Genomic DNA, 15162 nt, shown 5'->3' on the forward strand with positions numbered 1-15162 from the left:
AGATTATTAGTTTCTGTTTCTATTTGTTCGGGAGTTTGCAATTTCACTAGTAGATTTACTTCCTGTTCTATGATTAGCCGGTATGTGTCCCAGTTTGTTTTGAAGCTATGCAGTCGAGGTGTTGGTTTTTTGATTATCACCGTTGTGCTAATTATGACAATTATGGGACTATGATCTGATGATAAATCAAAAACTTGGTACTACATCTGTATATGATTGAGATATTCCGTTTGTAATAAAGAAATCCAATAGGTCTGGTGTTTTATTTGGATCGGTTGGCCAATATGTCGGTGATCCCGTCGATAGGAATGAGTAGCTTTTATCCTGGATAACTTTTGCTAGCTCTCTGCCTTTAGTGGTTGTTAGGCGTGAACCCCATAGCGTATGTTTACAGTTGTAATCTCCACCTGCTATAAATTTTGGCCCTAGAGTTTCGAAAAAGGGTAGATCTTTTGTAAGTCTATGCCTGGGCGGACAATAAATTCCTGTGACAGTTATATCATATGGAAGAGTTTGTATTTTTATCGATGTTGCTTGAATGGGATTTGTTTCGTATTTTAGCATTTCATAATGTTTTATAGTTTCTCTTATCAATATGGCTTAACCTCCGTGGGCTGTACAGTTTATCCACTAATAATTTTCCAACATAATCAGCAGTCATATTGATATCAAAGAGACCGGCTTTCGAATCAAGGTTGTCAGATATATTTCCTAAAATTTCAAAGTTTATATATTTTGAAAAGGTTTTCCCTACTTAAGTATTCAATTGTTAGCGTATGACACTGTTAGAAAGATAATTTGAAAAAATTCTTAAAAAATATATAAATTAGTTAACTAGGTTCTTAAAATTTCAATGGGCCTTCACTAATAAATTGAAGCAACTTTGTATATATTATACTTTAAAGAAATTTTGGAGTATCGGCAACACTGTAGTCTGGACAAAATTAAGAACCTCCTTTAGATTAGGAAGACCATTGGCATTCCATTGGGCAATTCTTATGAACTTTGACATTGTTAGTTTACTTTATTTACTAGCATGGAAATCATGTTGAGCACCATACTGTTTTGTTGCATTAGCTGATTAAATAAATTTTTAAACTCTTCTAGAAATTTGGTAAGTATACTCGCTGTATCTTCGTTATTGTTCTGATTATTTGCTGCAGCTTGAGCGTAACTTTCATACTGATTCTGAATCCTGGGTTGTGTATATATATTCTGGGTTGTGTATGTATTTGATTTATTGCTGGATTTAATACGTTTCCTCTGTTATAATACCTGTTATTAATGTTATAAATTTTTTGGTAATGTTCACATCCTTTATAATTTGCGGGGTGATGCCCACCACATAATGCACATTTTGCTGGAGTTTCTCTAGTCTTCTTACAAGTTGTGGTTACATTTGACGCATACAAATGGTTTATTGCAATATGACTTGGAGTGACCGTATGATTGGCATCTCATGCATTGTATTATGCGATTTTTGGTTGTTCGGGGAGGTTCAATTTCAATAACTCTCTTCTGTAGCCCCCTTAAGTTATAAATATTTTTGTTATTTGCTGCCGGTTCGAGATCCACGAAGAACAAATTAAGTGGCTCTTTAGTAATTCTGTGTTGTGCATTTATTATATTTCGAACTTTATGACCCAGTTTTAGGAGTTCGTTTTTTATGTCCTCGGTGTTAGTAGAGTGGTGAAGGTATTTTATTACAACTCTATAGGCTCGATCCTGTTTTAACTGATACATGTGGTGATAAATGTTATGTTCATTAAAATATCTAACCATTTTTCTATATGTATCTGACGTGCCACAACTTAATTTTACGACATTGTTAGTTAAACTTTTTGTATGATAGTCTTCCCGTTCTGCTACATCCTTAATTTTTTGTACCATTTTTTGATAGTCTTATACACCGTGTATGAAAATTGGTGGAGGGTTTGCTGTGTTGTTCTCCTTGGGAGGGGTTACTTCATTTTCTAGCGCTTCTAATCTATTTTCTGTTACAATAATATTTGTACTGTTTGAATTGTCTATTGTTTTTCTGATTTTTCTTCTTTTTTGCTTCTAATATCTTGCCAATCGTTGCTGCTAGCTGGTTCGTTGTTTTCTTCATCTTCCTCACTTCTTCTTCTTCTTAAAGTTCCGCTCCTATCGAAGATTGGAAATCATTCTGGCAATTATAATTTTGTTGGTTACGCGCCGGAACAGTTCAATTGAGCTGCATCCAAACCATTCACGGAGATTGCGTAGCCACGAGATTTTACGTCTTCCTACGCTTCTTCTGCCTTTGATTTTGCCCTGCATTATATTCCTTAATAGTTCGTATTTTTCACCTCTCATGATGTGCCCCAAGTACTCCAACTTCCTGATTTTTATGGAATTTAAGACTTCGCATTGTTTTCCTAGTTGTTCGAGCACTTGTGCGTTTGTTTTACGATCTGTCCATGATACTTTCAGAATACGTCTATAACACCACATTTCGAATGCTTCCAGGTTTTTAATGTGGGATTGTTTTAGTGTCCATGCCTCAACCCCATACAAAAGGGTGGAGAAAATATAACAACGAAGCATTCTTATCCGGAGCGTTATATTGATATTGCGATTACAGAAAAGTTTCTTCATTCTGTTAAAAATGGATCGTGCAATTTCAATGCGGCATCTTATTTCTTTTGTCTGATCAGTATCTTCTGTGATCCATGCTCCAAGGTATTTGTACGAAGATATTTGCTCAATTTCTGTATTATCCAGTACTAGTCTAACTCTGATGTTTTGTGCTTTTGTAAATACCATGAACTTGGTTTTCTTCAAATTTATTTTTAGTCCATAATCGTTGCAATGTATATTTAGTTGTTGAGCAAGGTGTTGCAATTCTTCTAGTGTTCCCGCTAAAAGTACGGTATCGTCAGCATACCTTATATTATTAAGTGGCTCACCGTTTATTATTAGGCCTTCATTGACTTCGGCCAATAGTCCAAGCTGTGGGTGAAAAATAGGTCGATTTCAGGATATAATTCAGGAATTTTTGAAACCTATCAGGTATTGTAAAGGACGATCCCAGGAATAACTTATACTAAAATGTAACCAAAAATTTTTTGCGGTTTTTTATTTATGACGATTTTCATTTGTTAAATTTGCAATTTTTAAAGATTTTTAATTTTGCAGCTTAGGATATTCATTTTAGAGAAAAAGTTTTAAATAGAAAATTGTAGTAAATTAAAAAACCTACAATTTGAGATATCGGAAGTTTAATTTAGTTAATACATTATTGCGAAAGGTCCAAAATGGCCGTTTTTTGTAATTGCGTTATTTATTGTAAAAATATTTTTTATATATTTTTTAAGGCTTTAAAATGAAGATCTTTCAATACTAAACATAAAAAAATTTGTAGTGCCCGATTTGTGAACTTGTTGCTTAGATATTATAATTTGTTTATCCCAAGAGGTCAAATGTCCATAGGCTATAACGTTTTGAAAAAAAAAATCGTACAGAGTTAATCCAAGATCCACTCCCCTTATAAAGACTTATATTTTCATATTCTGATGCAAATAAGTGCGTATAACATTTTTCAACCTCTTATTTCGGGTTTGAAAATAAGGGGGCAAATTTAGTTATAAACATTTAGAACTGAAGCCGCCCCTGTAAATCCTGTGAGTTTCTAGCTTGCAGATTATTGTTGCTGAAGCCAAAATAAAGATTCAAAACCAAATAAAAATGTTCTACGACCAACTGAAGCTGAGATAATTGTTTTTGTTTTCTTAAATCGTAGTGACTTTATTTATAACAATTAAGAAATTATTTCACAGTCATTGACTAAAGAAAGACTGATATTATCTTAAAATAAAAATTATTTTGACCAAAAGTTACATTTAATTTTAAAAAATGATTTTTAAACTGTAGTGGAGATTTATTTTTCGTTTCGACTGTGATTTATTGTGTCGGTTGCCCTTAGCAACGGCTAACAACTTATAATACATTGAATCACGAGTTTCGCTTTAAATTTTAAAGCACTGCTTGGGTTGACATGAAATTTGGCAAACACGTAGATAATATGTTAAAGAATAAAAATGATATTGAAATTCTGTGTGCTTTTGTCCTAGGGGTGAGTTTCACCCCTTATAAGGGGTGAAAAAATATATGTTCACAATAAGTTCGGAAATGAATAAAACGTCTAATTCTAAGCACCTTTTGTTCTATAGCATTTTTTCACCAAGTTAATACCTTTCGAGTTATTTTCGAGTAAATACCTTCATTTTTCAACAACAAAAAAGACACGTTTTTAGGCGGTTTTTGACAAATAACTCATAAAGTAAGTATTTTATTAAAAAAAAAAAAGAGTTTTAACAAAAATATAGCAAACTAAAAATTGAAAAAACCGGTGTACGCGTGAAATCTCTAGACCCAGTAGAAACAAAGTTCTAGCTAATGAAAAAGAGGTTCATATCCGTCAAATTTCAAAGTGAATTATTTCAACGTGAAATAACCGAAAAATCATGTACTTTTTGAAGAAAAATCATTACAACTTTTTTAAAGTGTTTAAAAAATATGTATATCGGTTTTAAAAAAGTTTATAGCATCAAAAGTAAGCAAGTTACGCTGAAAATAAAGTTGATCTCTTTTTTAGGTCAAAAAACTCGGGAAAGTCACCCCCTAATTAGCATCAAAAATTAAATTAATCAATTTTACTTCAATGTTGTTTTACTCCTCGTGTATATGTCGTTTATGTCTGTAAGTTTCATCGGTTCAAAGTGCTTATTTTTGAAGGGGCAGTAGTTAAAAGGACTTGAACTAGTCAATAATCACGAGTGTATGCAAATTTAGAACAGCCATATCTTAACAAATTTTTGCCTTTAAAAAAAGAAAAAAATCCAAAATATTCGTAACAGCAAAAACTAAATTTTTCTACTCTTTGGGATTTTTGATCACATTAATAAATTTTAAGTTATTTAGAAAAAAACATTTTTTTTAATTAAAAATTAAAACAGATTTACTTTAAAACCAATTTTTTAATAAGCCCTTTGAACCGATGATACTTACAGATCATATAAATAATACATGAGCAAAGTAACTTGTGAAGCAGTAATGATTAATTTGATTTAAGATGCTAATTGGGGGTTGACTTTCGAGTTTTTTGACCAAAAAAAGAGATCAACTTTATTTTCAGAGTAACTTTCTTACTTTTGATGCTAAAACATTTTTTAAAAACATATATACATATTATTTAAATACTTTAAAAAATGATTTTTCTCCAAAAAGTGCATGATTTTTTTGATTATTTCACGTTGAAATAATTCACTTTGAAATTTGACGGATATGAACCTATTTTCATTAGCTAGAACTTTGTTTATACTGTGTCTAGAGATTTCATGCATACATAATTTTTTTCAATTTTCAATTTTCTATATTTTTGTTAAAACCCATTTTTTCAATAAAACACTTATTTTTTAGAGTTATTTGTCAAAAATCGCCTAAAAACGTGTTTTTTTTGTTGTTGAAAAATTTAGGTATTTACTCGAAAATAACTCGAAAGGTATTAACTTGGTGAAAAAATGCTGTAGAACGAAAAGTGCTTAGAATTAGAGGTTTTATCCATTTCCGAACTTATTTTGAACATATATTTTTTCGTCCCTCATAAGGGGTGAAACTCACCCCCAGGACAAAAGCACACAGAGGCCCAATATCATTTTTATTCTTTAACATGTTATCTATGTGTTTGTTAAATTTCATGTCAATCCAAGCGGTGCTTTAAAATTTAAAGCAAAAACCGTGATACAAACCGTATTATAAGTTGCTAGCCGTTGCTAAGGGCAACCGACACAATAAATCATAGTCGTAACGAAAAATAAATCTCCATTACACTTTAAAAATCATTTTTAATAACTAAATGTAATTTTCGGTTAAAATAATTGTTATTTAAAGATAACATCAGTCTTTCTTTAGTCAATGACTGTGAAATAATTTCTTAATTGTTATAAATAAAGTCACTACGATTTACGAAAACAAAAACAATTATCTCAGCTTCAGTTGGTCGTACAAAATTTTTATTTAGTTTTGAATCTTTATTTTGTCTTCAGCAACAATAACCTGCAAGTTAAAAACTCATAGGATGTACAGGGGCGGCTTCAGTTCTAAGTGTTTTTAACGAAATTTGCCCCCTTATTTTCAAACCCGAAATAATAGGTTGAAAAATGCTATACGCATTGATTTACATCAGAATATGAAAATATAAGTCTTTAGAAGGAGAGTGGATCTTGGATTAACTCTGTACGATTTTTTTTCAAAAAGTTATAGCCTTGGACATTTCACCTCTTGGGATAAACAAATTATAATATCTAAACAAGAAGTTCACCAATCGGGCACTACAAATTTTTTTTATATTTAGTATTGAAAGATCTTCATTCTAAAGCCTTAAAAAATACATAAAAGTTATTTTTACAATAAATAAGGCAATTGCAAAAAACGGCCATTTTGGACTTTTCGCAGGCTGTTTTGCAATAACGTATTAACGAAATTAAACTTGCCATAGCTCAAATTGTAGGTTTTTTAATTTACTACAATTTTCTATTTAAGAGTTTTTCTCTAAAATGAATATCCTAAGCTGCAAAATTAAAAATCTTTAAAAATTGTAAATTTAACAAATGAAAATCGTCATAAATAAAAAACCGCACAAAATTTTTGGTTACATTTTAGTATAAGTTATTCCTGGCATCGTCCTTTACAACACCTGATAGGTTTCAAAAATTCCTGAATTATATCACGTTTTTTCACCCACGGCCTGGGGTACAACGCTAATTCTGAGATGGCTTCACTATATAAATTAAATAACAATGGTGATAAAATACACCCTTGGCGCACCCCACGACGAATCTGGATATCCTCAGTCAGTTCATTTTCAACTTTCACTTTTGCTTCCACTTCCTCACTGGTGGATGGTAATCGTTGTAATTGATAATTTGAAGCAGAACTATGATATGTGATCGGCACTAGTGGAATTTGTGTCTGTCGTAGTGGAGGGTACAAGTTAGGTGGCATTGATTTAGTTGGTGCTGGTTGCGACATCGATATTAGATATAATAAAATCTAACAAGTTTTTGTAGATAATGCATGTAACCTTACCTTTGTACTATACTTATATACCAACTAAGTTGGTTGTAAACCTCTCACCTGATCACAAAAACCTTGTGCAATTTCCGAGCAAGGATGACATACATCCACATGTGATATTTATAATCTTAAGACATCGACTTAATGTCGACTACTATATAGCATATAATGTAGCAATAATGTTATTTAGAGGTTTTTACACCTATTGAAGTGGCTAGTTTCAATTACTTGTACACTGGACGTTTACACTGATGATGGTCAGTTTGACCGAAAACGTTCTGTACTTCCACTCCCTTGTGGATAAATTTTAAGAATTTTAATAAATTATATACCTACATACAACAGAAGTGTTTACTTCATTCTACGTTGTTTTAACGAAGGTATACAGCCAACTACAGGGTTTACCCCTTCTAAGTTTCAAATCTAAATATTCAAGCTTAAATAACGGGAAAACGATGTAATGTATAAAATATTCCTGCTAAACATTTGTCATAGTACTTCGGAATACCTATCAAATGAGCTTTAGAACAAGATAATAGCGTCAAAATTAAGCAAGTTATAATGAAAATAAAAGAACCGTTTCGAATTTTTTAGGAAAAAATGAAAAATAAAACATACGCCATTTCCACAAAAATTAAAATTTGTAGTAATCCTTACAAGAACTTCTTTATGCTAGCATAAGTAATGTTTTCGATAATTTTGACAGGTTTAGAATGCATATTTTTGAAAAAAGGTATATTTTAAAAAATCACAATTTTTAAAATTATTGTAATTCTCATATTCTTTTGATAATAACTCCAAAAATACTCAATATATGTAAAAAATTATATATAACCAAATTTTAGTTTTTTCTGTGCCAAATATTTTACCTGTTTTACTATTTCTATATGTTTCTTACGTTTAAATCTTAAATTTTGCTGTGAAAACAATGCAACCGGGGTCATTTAACCTTTTATTTTAAAAAAAACTAAGGGGTTTAAAAGATTAGATTCAACGTGATTAAATAGCACTTAGAACTAACTTTTAAACAGTTTTTAGATGAACCTGATTTTGTAAACACGAACGGAGTTATTAAAAAAAAAACAATAACATTTTTTGAAAAAAATTTTAAAAGATAATTTTTAAAAAAATTTTGGAGCATAAATTTTAACGCTATCAACATGTTCGGGGGCTCATTTAATAGATATTTTTAAGTACTTTGACAAACGTTTAATCAGTTTATGTTATAAAATGCATCAGTTTCCCGTTATTTCAGCTTGAATACTTAGAGTTTTTTACTCGCCGAAAAAAATATACATTCAATTACCTTTAACTCACCTTTAGTTAACATTAAAAGGTTTTTCTAGTAAGGGGTTTATTTCATTTTTTATTATCTTCAATTTTGATAATAATAAGTTTTTAAACAAAAACATGCATTTTTCTCAAGAAAAATTAAAATCGTTGATCTTTAACAACTCAAAAAGTTTTGATTTATTTTAATAACTTTATATAACCAATTTTGCTTGAAATTTGTCCCTCTATCGAATTATGGGGTTATTTTTAATAAAATAATTTTCACCCCCGAGAAGGGGTGGCATACACCCCCAGGGTAAAAGCGCAAGTTGGCACCATGTCACCTTTGTTCCTTGAGATATCCTCTAACCACTCAACAATTTTCATGCAAATCGATGGAGGTTCAACGAAATCGGAGGTAATAGCTCATATCCACCTTCAGTGACTCCACTATATGGAAATTGTTCAATTCAAAACCTATCCCTCCTGGACTAAAAACAATAGTTTAATAATAAATAAGAGTATTAAAAAAATGAATTTATCGATTTCATCTATATTTTTGACTACAAAGGCTAGAGAAATCCAATGGATAATTATTTACTTCCAAAAGATACTATAAAACTAAAAGTAAATGACATTGTGTAATCACCTAGACTCTAGACAGTCGTAAAGACAAGCGATAAAGCTGATAATTTTAAAAAGACTAAGTTTTCACTCTAATGGCATATAAAACAACATAATGCTATTCTACATCCCACCAGAATGAAAACAATGGGAACCTTCTCTGGTTACACCTCCGAGGCTTCTACAATTTGCAAACCATACGGATGCTGAGACTAAGGAAGATGAGGGAATTCTACAATTTACAATTCACGTCCCATCTGCTCAGCGCGGTAAAGTTCCAACGAGAATGGTTCCCTTCATACTCCACACAGAGTAAATGTAAATCAAAAATGAATAACCATTTTCAATTTCGTTGCAAAACGAAAACACAGCCAAACCATATTCTAGTACAATCAGAGAGTGCTGCAAGCACCCCTACCGGTTTCGAAACTTATTAGTCTCTCATCAGGAGGCACATATGCTGCTCTCCCTGATCCAACCAAAACAAACCCCAGCGTGCAGTCCCAGCGTAACAAACCCCAGCGTGCAGATGGGACGTGAATTGTAAATTGTAGAATTCCCTCATCTTCCTTAGTCTCAGCATCCGTATGGCTTGCAAATTGTAGAAGCCTCGGAGGTGTAACCAGAGAAGGTTCCCATTGTTTTCATTCTGGTGGGATGTAGAATGGCATTATGTTGTTTTATATGCCATTAGAGTGAAAACTTAGTCTTTTTGCTAGCAGTTGCCGCTAGGGCATCTATGCCATTTCGTTCGTTGCAATCCGGGACTGCACGCTGGGGTTTGTTTTGGTTGGATCAGGGAGAGCAGCATATGTGCCTCCTGATGAGAGACTAATAAGTTTCGAAACCGGTAGGGGTGCTTGCAGCACTCTCTGATTGTACTAGAATATGGTTCGGCTGTGTTTTCGTTTTGCAACGAAATTGAAAATGGTTATTCATTTTTGATTTACATTTACTCTGTGTGGAGTATGAAGGGAACCATTCTCGTTGGAACTTTACCACGCTGAGCAGATGGGACGTGAATTGTAAATTGTAGAATTCCCTCATCTTCCTTAGTCTCAGCATCCGTATGGCTTGCAAATTGTAGAAGCCTCGGAGGTGTAACCAGAGAAGGTTCCCATTGTTTTCATTCTGGTGGGATGTAGAATAGCATTATGTTGTTTTATATGCCATTAGAGTGAAAACTTAGTCTTTTTGCTAGCAGTTGCCGCTAGGGCATCTATGCCATTTCGTTCGTTGCAATCCGGGACTGCACGCTGGGGTTTGTTTTGGTTGGATCAGGGAGAGCAGCATATGTGCCTCCTGATGAGAGACTAATAAGTTTCGAAACCGGTAGGGGTGCTTGCAGCACTCTCTGATTGTACTAGAATATGGTTCGGCTGTGTTTTCGTTTTGCAACGAAATTGAAAATGGTTATTCATTTCTGATAATTTTAATATTTATGTCTTAAATAAGTACTTTTATGTACTATTTCTTATTATACCTGTTATTAGTTGATTATTTTATGCTATTAAGTTCTGGTTTTCTTTTCAATGGTGGGTGATTATAGGTCATGGATATCAGTTATAATACTAAAACAGATACCGTGTGATGCTATTATTAAATCAATCTTGAGTCAATTAAATTAAGAAAATAATAAGGTATACAACTTTGATAATGAGGCAGGTTTACGAGAAGTTGTTAAAATAAAACAAACCTGCATATTTATGTCTCGTGGACCAAGAAGGCATTTGACGAGGTCAAATTAAAGGACGTTATAAATATATTGCATACATAGAACATGTTATACATAGAATAATGAAAACGATCGAAAATATCTACCAGAACACCACAATGAAAGTAAAAGTAGAAACATGACTATCTCACCCCCAATAATTGAAGCTGGCCATGGGATAAAACAGGGGGATTCCCTGAGTCTTCTATTGTTTAACTTGATAGTGACTTAATAATAAAAAAATTAGAAATAAAAGGATACGAAATTGGAGAAAAACATCCTAAAATAATCTGCTACGCAATAATAATCTTTAAAGATGTAATTAGATCTATTAAGATGTAAATTAGAGCTGACAGCTTTTAATCTGTCAACTGTAATAAACTAAACTTCTGTAGAGCAAACAGAGCCGCAGGTTGCCTAAATGAAACAAGATGAAGAAATAAAAATATCGGAAAAGAAATGAAAGGTAGAATTTATACAAAACAGTCATCAGACCAATAATGACATACGCGAATTATGAATGTTCTTTGGAAAAACACTTTTTTAAAAAACTAAACTTCACAATTAAAACTTTTATTTCGACAAACAAAGATTTTAGATACAACTCAAGAATTTAAAATCAGACTTTACTTTAACATTTAAATTAGACTTTTATTTAGAGATTTTAATCAGACTGAAAAATATTGATTTTTACATGGTGTTTTATAATTTTATAATTGCTGATCTTGCTGTCCAATACGTCGCAATTAGGTCCAGAATGTTCAACGCTGCGACGCGGCGTAGCCTCGTGTTGATTCCACGTGGTAGAATATACTGGATGGTAGCGGTCGTTGTACTATAACTACTCCATCCCCTGAAGAAGTTTTGTAAGGGATGAACAAAACTTTTGGATTGGCATCTCTTGGAATTTCGTTGCTAGAATTTGTTTTTTGTATCTGTAACATATACAAGGCAAATAATTTTAATAAAAATCTATACAGGAGTTAACCAAAAAATGGCTATGGCTATGGTTCCATAATTTTGGGTTATTTTTTCTGGATGTTCTTCTTCTTCTTCCTTCGGAAAGTTTATGGAATTTTTCTAAAGGGATGTGGTCTATCCTGAATGGTTTGAATTTCTGTAGTCCTAATTTTTGGGAAGTATTCGCGATTTATCTGGAACGTTTGCTCTTGAATTTAATAACTCTGGATATTTTGAAAAGATAAATTTATTTTTTTCTTTATCATTTTTTTTTGTTGTATGTTAGTAATCTATATCCTTGCTTGTCCCAGGTTGAGGGGAATTATTTCTGGTTTGTTTTTCAGTTTCTTTATCTTTAATTTCTTTCCTATCGTCTGGCTGATCTTGTGGGGAAGGTTCCGAATTAGTTTTTGATTTAGGTTGATGTTTTATGTTCTTCTTATGTATTGTAGCTTTTGATGTTTTTACAGTAACTTCGTTATTTTTCTTTATAAGTTTTGCAGAATATCGTGGAAGTAATTTATTCCTAGTGACTGTTTTTCGGGTATAAATTTTTGTGCTTGGTTTATACGTAATAGGGTCTTGTCTCGATTTGTTTCTATTTTCGATGACTTTATTTTTATTTTCTTGCATATTAGTCCTGTCGCCAGGGGGGGTACAACGGCCTCCTTAATTCAGATGGACTTACCCAAGTTTTTTTTATATATTTTGACCCGTAGAATACGAATTTTTTGGGTAACAGTTGATCCGGATGTCGATAAGATTGTTATAGACAAAGAACTTGAGGAATTACATAACAGTGATTTCTCGCAAAACAAAACATATTTTTGTATTTTTTGGGTCATTTTAAGCAAAAAATATTCCTACAAGTTTTTTCGTAGAATGCATAGTTTTCGAGATAATCGCGGTTGAACTTTCAAAAAATCGAAAAATTGCAATTTTTGAACCCGAATAACTTTTGATTAAAAAATAAAGTAGCAATTCTGCTTACCGCATTTGAAAGTTTAAGTCAAATTATATCGGTTTTGATTATTTGCATTGCTAAAAATTAATTTTTTTATTGTTAAACTAATCTATAAACACATAGGTTTCCCGTGCCTAATACATGCGTTTTACCGCATGCTACGTAGAAATTGCCTCGCTTGCACTTGTAGCTACTCTACCTACTCGTTCGATTTTAAATGAGAAATCATAGAAAACATCACTCACATACTAGGTGTTTACTACAGTTTACAGCTTTGTTTAACAATAAAATAATAAATTTTTAGCAATGCAAATAATCAAAACCGATATAATTTGACTTAAACTTTCAAATGCGGTAAGCAGAATTGCTACTTTATTTTTTAATCAAAAGTTATTCGGGTTTAAAATTTACAATTTTTCGATTTTTTGAAAGTTTAACCGCGGTTATCTCGAAAACTATGCATTCTACGAAAAAACTTGTAGGAATATTTTTTGCTTAAAATGACCCAAAAAATACAAAAAGATGTTTTGTTTTGCGAGAAATCGCTGTTATGTAATTCCTCAAGTTCTTTGTCTATAACAATCTTATCGACATCCGGATCAACTGTTACCCAAAAAATTCGTATTCTGCGGGTCAAAATATATAAAAAAAACTTGGGTAAGTCCATCTGAATTAAGGAGGCCGTTGTACCCCCCCTGGCGACAGGACTATATGCTGATTTACTTCCTTGTATAATTCCTTTGTTATCTCTCTATGATTTTGAATATAATTATTCAGTATTACTTTCTGTATGTCAACGTCAAAGGGATCTTTTGCGTCGATATGGCCGTTTAATATGTCAATGGGTCGTAACTTCGTTGCGGAATGTATGGAATTATTGTACCCAATTATAGCATATAGCATTTGTTCTTTTATCGGGAGCTTTGCCTTGGTGTTCCTTAGGATTCGAAGATGTTCGATTAATGTAGAATGAAATCTCTCAATCATCCCGTTGGATTGCGGATTCTCTGGTGTCGTATAGTGGATTGAGATTTTATGGGAGTCTACAAATTCTTGTATTACTCCATTTTTGAATTCCGTACCATTATCTGCTACTATCATTGTTGGGAGTCCATGATGGGTTATAAAAATTAGTAGGGCGTTGAGTACATTGATTGCGTTTCCTCCATTTATTGGATAGGCTTGTCCATACTTCGAAAATGCGTCTATTATGGTTAGAAACTTCTGTCCATCAGCCTGGAATAAATCGATGTGAACTATTTCCAGTGGTTTAGTGGGAGTTGGAGTAACCATAAATTTTGGTTTGGGAGGAAGTCTGTCATATTTATTTTCTTGACATATATCGCAGAAGTTTATGATATCTTCTATGTCTTTCTTCATATTAGGCCAGTAATATCTTCTTCTTATTTGGCATTCTGTTTCAGCTATTCCTCTATGGTTCGTTTTACCTTCATGATAGTTTTTTATAATTTCTTTTCTTTTTGTTGTTCTTCTAGATTAACATCTTCCAATAAAAGATTACATTTTACTAAGTCATATGCGTTGTTTTTGAAAGTTTTTCTGATAATTTCGCAAATTTCTGCAAAAATTTCTTCTTCTGCTTCAAATAAAATTGCATACTTCTTTTTCGGGTTGAGGTGTTCCTTAAAAATTTTTATGGTATCAGCTTTTAGCTGACCTTTCGATAGCTGGATATGGTAACGTCTTTTATTCGGAAAGGTTTGTATAATTGCTGGAGGTCGTGGATTGTAGTTGACGATTTTGACTATAATTTGGTTATTGTAGAAGTTAAGTGGTTTTTCCGAAATAGGTATACCAAGAATTGGGTTTTCTACTGCTGTATGTATTGTTTCATTTCCGTCTTCATCCATGTTTTGATCTTCGTTTTCAACAGTGTCTTCTTGGATGTTTGGATCTTCGTCTTCAACAGTGTCTTCTGGGATGTTTTTTTTGGATTAATTCTGTTGCTTTTTCTTCTAAAATCTCGTCGATTATTCGATCTGCATCTGTATTATTAGTCGTTGACCATCCATCGTCTTCCATGTCTACTAAGTCGTCAAAGACTTCCTTAATTTGTGAATCGATGTCCTTAGTTTCCTTTGTGTGAATTTCGATTCGAGACAGTGCGTCGGCATTGGTATTAGCTTTTCCTTTTTTGTAAATTACCTCGTAGTCAAATTCTTCTAATTTTAATCTCCAACGTACTAGTTTGGAGTTGGGTTCCTTTAGGGAAAATAGATATTGCAAGGGACGGTGGTCTGAAAATATTTTAAATTTCCTTCCAAATAGGTAGGGTCGGAAATACTTAGTTGCCCACACCATTGCTAGCATTTCCTTTTCTATTGTTGAGTATTTGGTCTCAGTTTCATTTAGTGTCCCGGAAGCGAAGGCAATTGGTTTATCACTGCCAACTGGTCCTTGGGAAAGTACTGCTCCGATAGCAAAATTGCTGGCATCTGTTGTGAGGTTAAACGGTTTGGAAAAATCTGGATATTGCAATAAAGGCTCATTCATTAATAATTTCCTGCAT

The 15162-nt window shown here is 32.6% G+C and overlaps 1 protein-coding gene across 1 annotated transcript in view; it reads left to right on the forward strand.

Moving 5' to 3' along the window:
• The first annotated feature begins 1015 nt into the window (after positions 1-1015).
• The window catches only part of LOC114330099 (B2 protein-like), a 111722-nt gene continuing 97575 nt past the window's right edge, over positions 1016-15162 (forward strand). Inside the window, exon 1 of the mRNA XM_050656445.1 lies at positions 1016-1114. The gene's annotated coding sequence lies outside the window, so the exon portion shown is untranslated. The remainder of the gene's footprint in view (positions 1115-15162) is intronic.

The sequence above is a fragment of the Diabrotica virgifera genome, chromosome 7, assembly GCF_917563875.1.
Source record: "Diabrotica virgifera virgifera chromosome 7, PGI_DIABVI_V3a".
NCBI classification, from domain to species: domain Eukaryota; kingdom Metazoa; phylum Arthropoda; class Insecta; order Coleoptera; family Chrysomelidae; genus Diabrotica; species Diabrotica virgifera.